The sequence below is a fragment of the Narcine bancroftii genome, chromosome 1, assembly GCF_036971445.1.
Source record: "Narcine bancroftii isolate sNarBan1 chromosome 1, sNarBan1.hap1, whole genome shotgun sequence".
Lineage (NCBI taxonomy): Eukaryota > Metazoa > Chordata > Chondrichthyes > Torpediniformes > Narcinidae > Narcine > Narcine bancroftii.
The window spans coordinates 11,876,582-11,892,124 of record NC_091469.1 but is presented as its reverse complement, the minus strand read 5'-3'; positions in this window follow the sequence as shown (position 1 = coordinate 11,892,124).

The following is a 15,543-nucleotide window of genomic DNA, read 5'->3' as shown; positions in this document are numbered from 1 at the left end:
CACAAGAGAAATATTTAGATATTTATCATACTTTTACCTCACTTTTCCATGATAAAAGAAGAATGACATGATGTACAATCAAAGACAATCAAAGGATTTACTCAGAAGTCTGGAAGGCTGGCGGCAAAACTCTACATGCCAAACTGCATGAGTTTTTCAAGCTTTGTTGGGACCAAGGTAAACTGCCACAGGATCTTCGTGATGCCACCATCATCACCCTGTACAAAAACAAAGGCGAGAAATCAGACTGCTCAAACTACAGGGGAATCACGTTGCTCTCCATTGCAGGCAAAATCTTCGCTAGGATTCTACTAAATAGAATAATACCTAGTGTCGCCGAGAATATTCTCCCAGAATCACAGTGCGGCTTTCGCGCAAACAGAGGAACTACTGACATGGTCTTTGCCCTCAGACAGCTCCAAGAAAAGTGCAGAGAACAAAACAAAGGACTCTACATCACCTTTGTTGACCTCACCAAAGCCTTCGACACCGTGAGCAGGAAAGGGCTTTGGCAAATACTAGAGCGCATCGGATGTCCCCCAAAGTTCCTCAACATGATTATCCAACTGCACGAAAACCAACAAGGTCGGGTCAGATACAGCAATGAGCTCTCTGAACCCTTCTCCATTAACAATGGCGTGAAGCAAGGCTGTGTTCTCGCACCAACCCTCTTTTCAATCTTCTTCAGCATGATGCTGAACCAAGCCATGAAAGACCCCAACAATGAAGACGCTGTTTACATCCGGTACCGCACGGATGGCAGTCTCTTCAATCTGAGGCGCCTGCAAGCTCACACCAAGACACAAGAGAAACTTGTCCGTGAACTACTCTTTGCAGACGATGCCGCTTTAGTTGCCCATTCAGAGCCAGCTCTTCAGCGCTTGACGTCCTGCTTTGCGGAAACTGCCAAAATGTTTGGCCTGGAAGTCAGCCTGAAGAAAACTGAGGTCCTCCATCAGCCAGCTCCCCACCATGATTACCAGCCCCCCCACATCTCCATCGGGCACACAAAACTCAAAACGGTCAACCAGTTTACCTATCTCGGCTGCACCATTTCATCAGATGCAAGGATCGACAATGAGATAGACAACAGACTCGCCAAGGCAAATAGCGCCTTTGGAAGACTACACAAAAGAGTCTGGAAAAACAACCAACTGAAAAACCTCACAAAGATAAGCGTATACAGAGCCGTTGTCATACCCACACTCCTGTTCGGCTCCGAATCATGGGTCCTCTACCGGCACCACCTACGGCTCCTAGAACGCTTCCACCAGCGTTGTCTCCGCTCCATCCTCAACATCCATTGGAGCGCTTACATCCCTAACGTCGAAGTACTCGAGATGGCAGAGGTCGACAGCATCGAGTCCACGCTGCTGAAGATCCAGCTGCGCTGGATGGGTCACGTCTCCAGAATGGAGGACCATCGCCTTCCCAAGATCGTGTTATATGGCGAGCTCTCCACTGGCCACCGTGACAGAGGTGCACCAAAGAAAAGGTACAAGGACTGCCTAAAGAAATCTCTTGGTGCCTGCCACATTGACCACCGCCACTGGGCTGATAACGCCTCAAACCGTGCATCTTGGCGCCTCACAGTTTGGCGGGCAGCAACCTCCTTTGAAGAAGACCGCAGAGCCCACCTCACTGACAAAAGGCAAAGGAGGAAAAACCCAACACCCAACCCCAACCAACCAATTTTCCCCTGCAACCGCTGCAATCGTGTCTGCCTGTCCCGCATCGGACTTGTCAGCCACAAACAAGCCTGCAGCTGACGTGGACTTTTTACCCCCTCCATAAATTTTCGTCCGCGAAGCCAAGCCAAAGAAGACCTCACTTTTCCATGATAAAAGAAGAATGACATGATGTACAATCAAAGACAATCAAAGGATTTACTCAGTAGAATAGCCTGACTAACTAACTAACTGACAATGAAGGATGGAGAAAAGCAATCTCAGTAGTACAATACAGAACAAACTTGTTCAGTAAGGCTCCAGATTACTAACTGAAATAATTAATAATGGTGCATTTCATTAAACTCTCTTGAATGTTGAATATTCTAACTTTTGCGTAATCATATAAAGCAGAAATGAGGACCTCATCTAAATGAGGCACTGCAGGAAATGTATAAACAGCATCAATTTGCAACCCTTACTGGAAATCAAAAAGGCCGAAGGTAGTATTCTAGGAAACTTCATTGTGTTTCCATGCAAGCTATCAGTATATGGTATAAGCAAAATCTTTCAAGTGCATTTTATACAACTTCATACTGTATATGGTATATATATATTGCATCTAGAATATTTCACCTCGATGTTCAAGAACATTATTGATATTAGTAGGTGGAGCTTAAAGTTAAAACAATCCTTTAACAATAGTGTAATCTGTAATATGCATCTTTTAAGCATCTTTAGAATTTGGTTGAGTTTTAGTTGGTAAAAAAAAGGTTCAGATGCTTTGGGAATTTTGTGATATAAAATGGAATAAGCCCCTCATCTCCAGGCCTGGGGTTTGTTCCCAGCCTGTGCTGAGTGAATAGCTTGCCTTTAAAGGGGAGGGATGAGATCAGTAACATGCCTGTGTACTTACTTGACATGTCTTTGCTTCCTCTCTTGTCTTTATGTTGAATTCCCAAAACTATATGTGCATGGAGCCCATGATGAATTGGTAGTTTAGATTCAGAATTGGCTGTGTTATTTTGTCTGGAGGCCTGTGATCAGTGGTGTTCTGCAGTGATTGTATCCATAAATTTTTTTTTAATATATTAAGTGTGTGTGTATATTTGTTTTACACACACACACACACACACACACACACACACACACACACACACACACACACACACACACACACACACAAAACACACACACACAAAACACACACACACAAAACACACACACACACACAAAACACACATACACACAAAACACACACACACAAAACACACATACACACACAAAACACACACACACACAAAACACACACACAAAACACACACACACAAAACACACACACACAAAACACACACACACACACAAAAGACACACACACACACACACACAAAACACACACACACACAAAACACACACACACACAAAACACACACACACACAAAACACACACACACACAAAACACACACACAAAAAACACACACACACACAAAACACACACACACACAAAACACACACACACACACACAAAACACACACACACACAAAACAAACACACACAAAACACACACACAAAACACACGCACACACAAAACACACACACAAAACACAGACACACACAAAACACACACACACACAAAACACACACACACACACAAAACACACACACACAAAACACACACAAAACACACACACACAAAACACACACACACAAAACACACACACACAAAACACACACACACACAAAACACACACACACACAAAACACACACACACACAAAACACACACACAAAACACACACACACAAAACACACACACAAAACACACACACACAAAACACACACGCACACACAAAACACACACACAAAACACAGACACACACAAAACACACACACACACACAAACACACACACACACAAAACACACACACAAAACACACACACACACAAAACACACACACACACAAAACACACACACACAAAACACACACACACAACACACATGCACACACAAAACACACACACAAAACACAGACACACACAAAACACACACACACACACACACACACATACAAACACACACACACACACACACACACACACACACACACACACACACACACACAAAACACACACACACATATATTATATATATATGTGTGTGTGTGTGTGTGTGTTACAGCACCAGTGATTGGGGACCAGAGTTTGAATACCACACTGACTGCAAGAAGTTTTCACGTTTTCCCTGTGTCCCCATAGATTTTCCCCAGGGCTCTGGTTTCCTCCCACACTTTTAACGTACCAGCGGTTGTATGTCAATTGGGTGTAATTGGGTGGCACAGCCTCATGGGCCAAAAGAGCCTGTTATTGCGGGAAGGTAGGTATGTGTGTGTGTGTGTGTGTGTGTGTGTGTGTGTGTGTGAGTTGCAGGTGAAACTGAGATTAGTGGAGTTGTGGACAGTGTGGAGGGTTATGGTCAGTTCCACACATGGGCAGAGAAATGGCAGATAGAATTTAATCCAGACAAGTGTGAGGGCACTTTAGTAGGGTAAATGTAAGGTAAAGTATACAGTTGACGCTTAACTCTTAAGCAGAGGGATCTGGAGATCCAGCTTCATAGACCCTTGAAAGTGGCTACACGAGTAGATAGAGTGATGAAGAATGTATATAGTATACATTGGGCAGTGCATTCAGTATCAGGGTAGGGAAGTCACACTGCAGCTATAAAAGCACAGAAAATTGTCCATAGGAGGTAAAGATATATTACTGACATTTCAGGCCAGGGCCCATGAGCAAGAAGCCATTTAAACACCACTATTGTATTTGCCTCTACCACTACACTGGCAGGCATCCACCACTCTCTGTGTACAATCATGATCCTTGATCTCCATTAAACTCCATTAAACTCCTCCCCCCATTTTAAAATGACTATCCTCCACTATGTGACATTTGCACCCTTGGGAAAAGGATCTATTGTAGCGACTCGTGGCCTACTCCACGGCCCGACACAAGTAGTGACGTCCAAACGCGACAATCGAGCAGGCAGCACGAGCCTAGACAGCCTTCTTCCATAGGCCACAATGGCAACAGAGGAAACGGACCAATCAGCAATCAACGGATCATAAGGCCACCAATCAGCTATTAGTTGAGCGTAGGTCATGCCCGCTGATGTCGTAGCAGCAAGGCTCAGCCAGACTATAAAAGGCAAAGCAAATGACCCAATAAATCAGAACTCTCGAGTGTGCAGGTCTTCTCTAGAGCTCTAACCCGCAGTTATAACCACAGCTACATGGAGCACTATCCTCTTCCTGCTTCTCATAATTTTATACAGTTCTTTCAGCTCTCCTCTCAGTCTCTGTTACTCCAGAGAAAACAACACATAAGAAGGGCTCAGGCCCCAAATGTTGGTTATATATCTTTACCTCCTATTGACACTGTGGCCTGCTGAGTTTCTCCAGCATTTTTGTCTTTTTACTGCAATCACCACATCAGCAGACTTTTGTATATCACTCCTCTTGCAGCTTATAAAACTTCGGTGTGGCCGCACCTAGAGCATTGTGTACAATTCCGCTCACCCTGCTACGGATGTGGAGGTTTTAGAAAGAATGCAGGAGTTTCACCAGAATGCTGCCCGCTTTAGAGGGTATGAGTTATGGGGAGAGATTGGCCTGTATTCTCTGGAGCAACAGATGCTGAGGGAAAAGCTGAAAGGAGTGTATAAAATTATGAGGTATGGAGAGGATAGAATCTTTTCCCAAGACTATAAGTATTACACACTGGAGGATATTCATTTTAAAATAACTGTGCGGGGGGGGGGGGGGGGGGGAATTTAAAGGAGGCAACAAGTTTTTACGCAGAGAGAGGCAGGTGTCTGGAACAGGGGTAGGGGTAGTGGTGGAGCCAGATATAATAGTAGCATTTAAATTCTGGATAGACACATACCCTACATTTTCAGGGAATGGAGGGACATGTGTCATGTGCAAACAGCAGAGTTTAGTTTAATTTGGGCATCATGTTTCTGTGCTGGACTGTTCTATGTTCTCTGTAGCTTTCAGCCAATCTATGCCCATGTCAGAGCAGCAACAATGCCTTTCTCCCTCCCCTGAGTGACAGACTCCTCTTTTTTGGAATATTAGTGGGATTTAGGCGACTGAGAGGCCAAGTTATCCTGGGTTCCTTGATGTTGATGAAATTATTGCAGTGTCACCAGTTACTAAGTTGTGACTGCATCTTACAAAGGCTTGCCTGAATATATCAACACACTCATTTATTCAAATCCATACTAATTAATAAGGAGCTCATTATACTTTTACCACCCAGATTCATTTAAATTCTGCTTTAAAATACATGCTTATTCAATGCCATCTTATGTCCATGTGTTTAATCTTGAAAATTATATTTCACTTCCTCCCTTTGACAAAATTTCAGAAAAAAACGAAACTAAAATAATTTGCTGGGACATTTTTTTATTCATTTCCCCAGGTTGACGTGTTGATTGGGTTTTTATACAGTTTCCCCTTCACTGGATTCCCATCAATAACATTGTCTAATAATCAATTTAGCTTTCCTCTGAAATTCTGGGGCTTTAATGACTCAAAAGTGGTTCTCAAGAGAAATGTCTTATTACAAAGACCTGGAAGAGGATGCAGAGAAGAATAGGAAACTTCTGTTCATTTAAAATACTTACACAACGTAGAATGCTTGATGAGAACAAGAGTGGGAATGTTGGTAAGGATAAAGCAAGGCCATGGTATTCTGCAGTAAGTTATTATGTCAGGGAGATATAAAGATAAAAGATGTGCGATGCTGCAATTATGACCGCGAGTCCAGAACAGAGCAGCTTCTTCAGTATCTGGGTGAAGAGCATAGTGGATATGTTGGGAAAGCTCTTGGAAATGGTGGAGGAGGATAGCAGAGGTTGAGGAGTTAAACACAAAAGACTGCAGATGCTGGGGTCGAGTACAATACATGAGTGTGCTGGAGAAGCTTAGCAAGTCATGCCTCATCCATAGGAAGTAATGCATAACCAATGTTCTGACCCTGGGCACTTCTTCAGGTAGGAGCAAGGATTTAGGGGAAATGCCGAAGAAGCAATGACATGAGGGTGAATGTGAACATGAGGGTTGAGGCACAAGACTGAGAGCGATAACTTCAAGTTTAGTTTGTGTGCCAAAGGCTAAGCAGATTAGATAGCGATAGGAAAATTGGCATGGAATTACTTGGGCCTGAACATCTCAGCCACATACACATATAAAGAGCAGGGCTGAAAGTATCTAACTTGTTTTGTGATCTGTGATCAAGTGGATCATTGAAATCTCTCATCATCACTGAACTGTCAGACCACTGTGTAGCTCACACTCGACTGGTGGGAGAACTAATGCTTTTATTAGCTTACAACACAGGTAGGATTCATGAACAGGATTCAGAGGGGTTCAAGGTTAGGGCGGGAAACCAGGGTTATATACAGGCCCCAAGGGGGAGGGGCTGGGAGGCGGGACCAGTCGTCAGTATAGGTCATCTCTAGTGAATCCCAGTTCACTACATTCACCCCTTCCTTCAGAATAAAGGGACTGTGGATGAAGAGAACAAGGATCAGAAGTTAAGAGTAGACACAGAAGAGAAATATTTACAATACTATTTACAGATTCAGGCGGTCCGGGGATCTGGGCTCCTCGAGTCTCTTGGTCCACCTGTGATGGAAGGGTAGTGGGCTGTGGCTCCAGCTTGATGATGGGGGGGGGGGGGGGGTTCACTCTCCTCCTGAACCAGGTTCCCTGAGGCCCTGAGCAGGGGTGGGGAGAAAAAGCTTGGTAGCTCGTATGGCACCTGAGGCAATGGATCCCCTGTTCCAGAGGGTTCCAGGTCCCTGATGGAGACGGTGTCCTCCCTGCCGTCTGGATATTCCAAAGGCGTAAGTAGGGTTGGTATGGAGCAGTTTCACCCTTTACACCAGGGGGTCAGTCTTGCTTCTCCTCACATACTTCTTGAGAAGGACTGGACCAGGACCAGTGAGCCAGCCTGGGAGTGTAGTCCCTGATGCCGACCTTCTGTCAAATGTAAACATGAGCTCATATGGGTAGCACTGGTCACAGTGCAGAGAAGCAACTGAATTGAGTGGAACATGATGGGGGAGGACATCCTGCCAGCACGAGTCTGGACGGCCTTTTTGTTTCAGGGCAAGTTTGACAGCCTTCCAGATCAAGGTGTTCTCTTTTTCAACCTACCCATTCCCCCGGAGGTTGTAACTGGTAGTCCTGCTAGATGCGATGCCCTTTACCAGCAGATATTGACACAGCTCGTTGCTCGTGAAGGCTGAACCCTGGTCGCTATGAATAGAGCCGGGATACCCAAACGGTGAAAATAGAGTCTAGGGCCTTCATAATGGACATGTCTGGGCACGGGATAGTGAACGGGAAGAGGGTGTACTCATCAATGACCGAGAGAACGAAGATGTTCCCATTTGTGGAGGGGAGAGGTCCCTTAAAATCGAGGCTGGATGACTTAAACAGGTGCGCTTTTGCGAGGCGAAATAAGTGCGGCTTGCATTCAGTGCAGACCTAGCATGACCTGGTCATTTCCCTGATGTCTTCTACTGAGTAGGGAAAATTGCAGGACTTAACAAAACGAGCCATGTGGGTGACCCCTGGATGGCAGAGCTCATTGAGTATGGTCCGCAGTTGACCAGAGTGTGCGGAGGCAAAGCATCTCCTGGCCAAGGCATCTAGAGGATCATCAAGGGCCCCTGGCCGGTAAGCAATGTCAAAACTGTAGGTGGAGAGTTCGATCCTCCACCGAGCAATTTTGTCATTCTTGATTTTTCCACTCTTGGCATTGCTGAACATGAATGCGACCGAGCGCTAGTCCGTGAAGAGTACCTCCAGTACCTTACGACTTCTACAATGGCCTGAGCCTCCTTTTCCACAGACGGGTTCCGGAGCTCGTGGCCTTGAAGCGTCCATGAGAAAAAGGCAACCGGCCTACCCACCTGATTGAGAGTAATGGCCAGCTCTACATCCAAAGCATCACTTTCCACTTGGAAAGGTACATTTTCATCTACCACATACATGGCGGCTTTTGCAATGTAACTTCAGAGGTAATTAAAAGCTGTCTGGGCTTAGGCCAAAAGGGAGAAAGTGGTGGCCTTTAAGAGGGGAATGAACCTTGTTGGTATTGAGGGACCCACTGGTTGTAATATGAGAAAAAAACCAGATATCTCCTCAAAGCCTTTGTGGTTCTGAGGAGGGGAAGCTCTAACAGGGGACGCATCAGGATCGGGGCCAATGACGCCATTCTCCACCATGTAGCCAAGGATAGCCAGTTGTGTAGCCCTGAATACACACTTGTCAGAATTGTAGGTGAGGTTCAGGGCTCTTGCCGTGTGGAGAAAACTATGGAGGTTGGCATCATGGTCGTCCATGGTGTGGCCACAGATGATGATATTGTCGAGATAGGGGAAGGTAGCCTTCAACCCATACTCATCCACCATCCTGTCCATCTGCCTCTGGAAAATAGAGACCCTATTGGTAATACCGATGATGATAGAGTCGACCGTTAGCCTCAAATGCTGTGTACAGGCGGTTCTCAGAATGCATTGGCAGCTGGTGATAGGCAGCTTTCAGGTCAATGGTCGAATAGACCCAATACTGCATGATATCATTCACCATATCCGAAATGTGAAGGAGGGGGTATGTGTCCAGGAGTGTGTATCTGTTAATTGTTTGGCTATAATCAATCACTCTCCTGGACTTGTTTTCCCCCTTTACCACCACCATTTGTGCTCTCCACTGGCTGGTGCTGGGTTCGATGATCCTCCCATCCTCCAGCAGGCGCTGGGTCTCCGTCTTTATAAACTCCCTGTCTTCCGCACTGTACCTTCTGCTCTTGGTGGTGATGGGCTTACAGATGGCAGACAGGTTTGGTTACAGGGTGTCGATGTTCAGTGTGGAGAGGCTGCAAGTGGGTCCTGGTTTTGAGGGCCTTCCGTTCTAAACCAGAAGGGGACCAGAAAACTCCAAGATCACGCTTTTAAGGTGACACAGGAAGTCCAGACCCAACAATACTGGAGCACACAATTCATCTAAAATGTACATGCAAAATTTACATAATTCCCCCCCTTCAAATGACATATGAACTATACAACGTTTCTGTACACGTGCTGAATGGGACTGGGACACTGGGAAGATTTGGTAGTTAGAGGGGTACATATTTAAGTTATATTTTTGTACAGTCCATGAGTCTATGAAACTTTGCGTGGAGCCTGTGTCAATCAGACACTTGGTCAAATGTCCATTTACCTCCACCATCACCATCAAGTTGCTGAGCTGGTGAGGTCTATTCTGGTCAAGGGCCAGCGATGCCAAGTTGCCGGAGATGCCGTGTTCTTCCCTCGAGTGGCCCGTTCCATCCTGAGTTGACCTGTGCAGGTAAGATGGTGCCGACCTCATGGTGTGGCAAAATGGCCACCCTCTTTGCTCCTCTGATGATGATGATGGCGGTAAATTCAAAATCGGGCCTTTTCGTGCCATTTCTGTAGCCGGCAGGTTGCACAGCAGGCAATCTCGGGCGAGTCTGGCACAGACGACCTGGGGCTGGAATCAGATCCAGGAGCAGTACGTGGACTTCCCCAGACCTCCCTTCATGTGGCAGACCCTCAACCAATGTCCCTTCTTCCCGACGCCGAGTCTTTGGCTAGGCAGCGGGCACAGGGGTGCTATCCCTTGCCACAGAAAAAGCACTCCCAAGCTCAGGAAGCGGCAGCCATTAGATTGGGAGCCAACATAATGGGAGCAGCTGGTCCTTGGAGGTTCTCACCCGAGAGTGCAAGTTCATTGGCCTCAAGGTCATCGTTCTCGAGTCTGTCCTGTTTCAATGATTTGGCCAGCTCAGCGTGGCTAGCGAGGTCCTTCCTCCCGACTCGAGCAGTCACTGCCTCATGTACCTCGAGCGGACCCCTGCAACTAGGGTGCCCCAGATCTGTTCATCTTCCTGGACACGGCATGAAGTGGCCTCATACCTGCACTTCTTAGCCAGTGTCTGCAGATCTAGCAGGAAGTGGTCAATCGACTCTCTGGGCTGTTGGCGGCATAGGGCAAGCCAGTGCCTCGTTAGGACCTTGTTCGGGGCCTTCATGTAGTGAGCCTTCAGCACCTCGATGGCTACTTTGTACGTTGGGCAGTCTCAGATGACTGCATATCCCTTCATTCCTACCCTTGAGATGAGCGCTGACCTCTGGAGCTCATCTGTGTGGAAGATGCCCCTGGTTGCGTTCAGGTAGGCCTGGAAGCAGTCTAGCCAATATGTGAACTCTTCAGCCGTGTCGGGGTCTGGGAGTCTATTAGTACCATACTGGGCTTGAACAACGCCTCCACCCTTGTTTGTAAGCTAATAAAATTGTAGCGTAGATAAAAACTCACACTCGACTGGAGGTAGAACAAATGCTTTTATTAACATAACACAGGTAGGGTTCATCAACAGGCTTCAGAGGGGCTCATGGTTTAGCTGGGAAACCAGGGTTATATACGGGCTCCCAGGGGGACGGCCAGGAGGTGGGACCAGTTGTCAGTACAGGACACCTCTAGTGAATCCCAGTTCACTACACACTGTCCATCTCATTGGTGAAGATGGTGCTTTGGCATCCATCACCTTGCTCCTGGGACCTGAAACTCCCAACACATATGATCATGGACTTCAGGAGGACCAGGAATGAACACCCTCCTCTACACATCAACAATTCTGTAGTGGAGAGTGGAGACCATCAGGTTCCTTGGAGTTCACTTAACTAGTGACCTAACGTGGACACACAAGATCTCCTCACTTGTCAGGAATGCGCAACAGCAACGGCACTTCCTGAGAAGACACTGAAGCGGGCAAGGCTACCAGTCATTCTTTGTCAACCTTCTTCAGCAGTTCCATTGAGAGCATCCTGACCAGCTGCATCACAATGTAATATGGTTGCTGTAGAGAAATTGATCAGAGGTCAATCCACAGGACCATGAGAGTGGCAGAGAGTATTACTGGAGTCTTCCTCCCCCAGTGATGTGATCTACCGGGATTGTTGTCTCAGAATTGTTGATGACCCCTTCCACCCTGCACACAGCATCTTTCAGTTGCTCCCATTGGGAAAGAGATACAGGAGTGTTAGACCAGGCCTTTCAAAACATAACACTATCTTATTCACCACCAGGCTGAGGAATAGCTTCTTCCCAAGGGCAATGAGAAAGCTGAACGATCAAAGTAACTGCTTACCCTAACTAACCAAGACTCTCATATTCATGAAGCAGTATCTATTTATTTATTTGTATATATGAGTACTTGTCCTGCATTAGTATTGTTTACCTGTGTTGTGTTATGTTTGGTGCATGTCTGCATGTTTTGCACCGAGGACTGGAGAACGCTCTTTGGCAATTTGTACCTGTAGAATCAGATGTCAATGAACTTGACTTGTCTTGACGTACATCAGCAGACAGCATCCTCATATTCAGACTCCCCAAAAAACTTTCTGCAAGCCTACATTGAGGCTGAGAGGGAGTTTCAGAAGGAACAGAGTTGCTGACTTTGTTATAAGTTTATTTGCCATAAAGTACCTCATACAGTGAGAAGGGTTCTTCTGCAAGCAGAAGAACCAACATTCATTCAACATTCAACATTCATTCAATTGTGTTAAGAGCACAATTTACAGAGTACGGGATTGCAATGTAAAGTTTATGGGCCCCCTTCCTTGTGAAGCTATAAAGTTTTGGTTTCTTCTGTAATTCTCTCCAACTGATTACATGAGGTGAAAAGAAAACAAGGCTTTTACTCAAAAGTGCTGTAGCCTCCCTATCCCATGAGAATGACTGAGTTAGCCCCAACCATGATGGAATCCATTCAGGAGCCTGATCGCTGTGGGGAAGAAACTGTCTATAAGCCAATTAGTGCATGCTCTTAAGCCTTAAACCTCACCGCAGGAGGGAGAAGAGAGTGTGTCCTGGGTGTGATGGGTCCCTCAGTATGTTCGCTGCCTTTCCAAGGCAATGGGTGATGTAGATGGTGTCCATGGAGGGGAGGGAAGTTTGCATGATGTTCTGAACTGCATTCACCATCTTCTTCCAATCTTGAGCCGAGGAGCTCCTGTCCCATACTGTGATATATCCAGCAAGTCTACTTTCAATGGGATGAGGGAGACTTCCTTAATCTTGGACTCTGGAGTTGGCAATGGATGGGAATGTAATTGGGTGGTGAGGTGGCTTCTACACCTTCAGCCCAAAGGTAGCAGTGAGAAGCAATTATGCCCAGGATAATGGGGACCCTGCATGATGTTGCCTATCTTCTTAAATAAGTGGACTATAGAGCCATATTCAGAGAGCTCATGCTGGTAGGCTGGTACCTTAATGGATAGAGTATGTTGCTGAGTTCAGTTCAGTGTGAGATTACTAACTGGTTCAAATTATTGTAAAAAATTAATTGGCTTTTAAATAAGAGAAATATGGTGAATGAGATGCGAGCATGCGCCCATGTGTGTGTGTACTGGTATATGTGTGCGCGCGTGCACACGCATGTGTCTGGGGGGGGTGTATGAGGGATGTTAGTCGATGTGTGTGTGTGTGTGTGTGTGTGTGTGCATGCATGCATGCAAGTGCGTGTATACATGTGTGCATGTGAGTGTTCTTGCTGACCACCATAAAATGAATAAGATAGTGTCATGTTTTGAAAGGCCTATTATGTTGCCAGCATGTTGCAAGGTGACATAAAGATAGGGTTTCGGTCTGCTGCAACCACAAGATGCTAAGCAGTAGAACCTGCAAACAGTTCTGATGGATAAGCAGATGACTGTTGCCACAACCCAGGACATCACAGCGCTTCCATGGGGTCCAACCACCCAGTCCGACTGCTGTTAGCTTCATACAGGCTTTGAACAGCCCATTAAAGGAGTCAATGGTATTTTTATTCAAAATCATGTGATCATGGGTTCTGCACTCAAGATGGCAGTGCCTATGATTGGCAGCAGCCATGACGGATTACAGATTCTAGGGAGGCAAGGAATGGTGCAGGGCACCAGAAAAGGTGGAAACTATGATGTTTTTGTTATATCAACTGATACCCACTCTGCACACTCCTGGTGTACTCCTGCTGGTACCATGTGATGTTTCTTTTATTATAATAAAGGAACGTGGACTCTTTTAAAACAACTATACTTTATTAGCTATAGAACTCATTCATGACCATATGGAGGCGTCCATCTTGAATCCAACTGAAGACGCAACAATCTAGTCTCTGACTCTCTTAATGGTCAGGAGAGTCACTCGCACTCGATCACTACAGAGATCACCCCCTGTGTGAGACGGAGAAGCAGAAGAGTCGACCCACAGGACAGTGACCATGGTGACAGTCCAGTGAGGGGTTCTGCGGCTCAGGAACGACACAGGCAGCAGGCTGCTGGTGACTCAAGGCAAGAAACCCTTGGAGACCGTGGGCTGCAGTCCACAGACTTGCACGGGCCTGTCGACTGCTGAAGACTGGCTCAAAACTGGCTGAAGAGGTAACAGGTATTGGAAGGGGATGCAGGAGGGTACCAAGAGTGTTGAAAGGTTCCTAATTGTATCAGAGGTTCGGATCTGGAGCTCAAGTTGCCAATGGTTTGGACTGGACTCTGTGTGGCTGTGGAGGCTGCTGAGCACTGGAGGTAAATCCAAGGACACTCGGAGACTCTGGTGGGGGCGGCGATCTGCCTTTTGCTTCCCTTTCTCTGTGTTTAAGAGGCACTTCAGGCAATTTCTGCCAGTGGTGAACAATAGACAAAAGCAATTTTGTGTAATATTCCACTGTTTTTAATGACATGTCAATAAATTGAACCCTGATTCTTGAATAGTGAATCTTGTATTACATTATTGTGGCTGAGAATATTTGGAAAAAGAGTTACTTTAAAAAAAAATTTCAAGTGACCAGTTAAGTCACTAACCTCAGAGAAATATTGTTTGGATGACTGATGTTTAACAAACATGTTTTTCCAATAATCATAGACATCAACAATATATCTATTGCTGAATCTTTTGGAAAGGTTGTTAACTTGAGTAGCAGAGCAGCATCAGTTAAGTTATGTACCTTTTTGGTCAAACAGTAAACCTACAATCTAACACCCTTAAAATACTGTGTCCAGAGCTCTTTTTAACACAAAAAGAAGCATACCACTATTTTTGTTTCTGAGTGGCACAAGAACACTGAAAGAATGGGTATGTTGATCTGAATTACACTCTGCTATTGAATGCAGAATATTGAATGTCTATTGGCATTCATGAGATTGTGAAGGAATTAACATAAAAATTGTTACGAAGGATAGTATGCTGATAGGGATGGCAAGTATCAGGTTTTCACAAAGCGAAGTGCTTGGTTACTATCTTCCTGGCAACCAATTACCAGTGCAATTCTACAAGGTTACCTGTCGCTAATCATTTCTGAAGGATTTACAGGAATTAATTATATTGAACGAGTTCATGTTTGCAGACATTACCAGAAGTGAATACTGATTCTCATAAACTCCAGACATTTCTTTACTAAGCATATTAGCTTTATTTTCTCATATTAGTCAGTTCTCTGGGTATAAGTTGAATCTGCATAGAAGTAGACTATTGCAGGTAAATGGTTCTATATCAAGATATTCTCTTTTCCCTTTTAAGATTATGAAGGATCAATTTACCTATCTTGGAATTATAATTACCAGGAGTTATAAACATCTTTTTAAGAAAAAAAATGTCTGTATTATTTAATCAAGTTAAATTATTGTTACTGAGATAGTCACCTTTATCTATTTCCATGATTCTGTTAAAATGAACATTTTCCCTACATTTTTGCATCTCTTCCAATCAATACCAATTTTTATCCCCAAATCATTTTTTGATTTAC